This window comes from Scylla paramamosain, chromosome 12 (genome assembly GCF_035594125.1).
Source record: "Scylla paramamosain isolate STU-SP2022 chromosome 12, ASM3559412v1, whole genome shotgun sequence".
NCBI classification, from domain to species: Eukaryota; Metazoa; Arthropoda; class Malacostraca; order Decapoda; family Portunidae; genus Scylla; species Scylla paramamosain.
In genome coordinates this window covers 24,597,948-24,599,797 of record NC_087162.1, presented here as the reverse complement: position 1 = coordinate 24,599,797, position 1,850 = coordinate 24,597,948, and the positions used below count along the sequence as shown (strand labels likewise).

The window sequence follows — 1,850 nt, the reverse complement described above, 5'->3', positions numbered from 1 at the left end:
CGCAGAAAACTCTCGCAATCGATCAACGCAACTGATGTCAACACGCATTCAAGGCTCGGCAATAAAACCCAGTGCACAGAAAGGCCAGTGGAATGTACTGACCATCACTACACAGGAAAGCTGGAGAGAAAAAAAGGAATATCGATAAGAAAACAATAAATAAACAATTGCTGAGGACGGAAAGACGCAAAATAAATTGCTTGAAAACTTACGAAAGGTGGAGGAATAAAAAAAATCGATAGGAAGGCAATAAATAAATATGTAAACACTTCCTGAAAACGGCTAGACGCAAAATAAACTGTTTGAAAAACTGACATATAATCGCCTGATATTTACTCCCCACAAGAAGAGTTCAAATTAAAAAGTATAGACTTGAGTAAAGGTAAAATTTAAAACCGACGCAAGACGCTAAATAAAAGTAGAAAATTGTCGGTAATAAAAGTGTTTGCACTCTGTGAGAACGTACTACCTGGTGACGGTAACTCAAGCAACACCTCATAAATGTCACTGCACCTGTCACTTGTGATAAACAGATACTTGAGTTACTGGAGGGAAAAAGTAAAGAATTGTCGATCCTCATTCACCAGATGGGAGGAGGCGCACGTGATGGTAAAAACGAAGCACGAGGAAACATTGAGCTGCAGGCACCTGAGCTGTCCCCACGCAGCCAGCCAGTCCCCGTGCCCAGGCCGCCCACGGAACAACTCCGAGAGCTAACAGGAAGTGTACAGAAGGAAAACCAGTCCGTAAAGAAAAATGGAGAGCAGCAAGAATCAAGGCGCGTGAAAAAAGCTCAGCACCCATGGACGTAGACCAGGAAGTCCAGGATTTAACAAGTAATGCATATCAGAGAAGAGAAAGACTACTCATTAATTGCCCTGTCAGTACGGTTGGCTCTGCTTTAAAATTTAGGAGCAGAAACAATCTTTCAGAGAAGGGAGGGATGAAGAGCAAAAATGGCAGCTACCCGGAATAAAGCTTCTGTGCCTCACGGCTGATTGTCAGAACGACGTAACAAAAGCCTAAGTTTTTTTTATAACAAAATACAAAACTCGTTCAAACAACATGCGCCTCTTACTGGAAAATTTGTGTACGAGTAAAAGTAGGTAAGGTACACGAGGCCAGACAAGGGCGAGAAAATAAGGGAGGCGGTGTTGGGTCAGTTCCCCGCTCACTAACATTGAAACGGTTAATGGCCTACGTTTGATTGAGCATTTTTTATACAAGTTAACAAAGATGCGTCCATGTTTCTGTCGGTCATGAATTTACAATGTTCAGTGTGTGTTATTGGTCGCTTTGTGATGAGTGAATTTTGTGAGCGGGTAGACACAGGCAACATTTCTTTATGGTGCTCTACAACAGCGTGCCATTGGCCTTGAGCGTGATTTCTTGGTGCTACAGGGGAAATGATACCCGTTTTCTGTGTCATGAATAGCTAGAGATATGAGCATAACTCTTAAATGATAGATATTTTGTAATGCTAAATATTTTTTGAGGATATCAGTTATTTCATATGTTGAAGACGTTTCTATAGGAATCAGATGATGCCTTATATTGAAAGTATCTGGTGCTCACCAATTTTTGACAACTACACACTTCTCTAAGATGTGCTCTGGTCTAGGCCAACAAAAGATATAAAATATGCCCACTGAAGGTGGCCATCCCAATAACAGTATATTCAACATAGGATTAACCAAGATTTGACGAGATTCTTGAAGCTTACCTCCTGAAAGAAGTCAAGTCATGGTAGAAGAGGAAAATACAGAAGCAGACAAGGGGGTTACAGAGTACTGAAAAGAAAAAACTGCAATGATAGAGGGCATACGTAAATTTTTGTTTCTGTATATTAT

The 1,850-nt window shown here is 40.8% G+C and overlaps 1 long non-coding RNA gene across 1 annotated transcript in view; it reads right to left on the bottom strand.

Moving 5' to 3' along the window:
• Positions 1-398: 398 nt before the first annotated feature.
• LOC135105935 (uncharacterized) overlaps positions 399-1,850 on the bottom strand; it is a 58,729-nt gene continuing 57,277 nt past the window's right edge. Inside the window, exon 3 of the long non-coding RNA XR_010271060.1 lies at positions 399-1,790. This is a non-coding gene — a long non-coding RNA (uncharacterized LOC135105935). The remainder of the gene's footprint in view (positions 1,791-1,850) is intronic.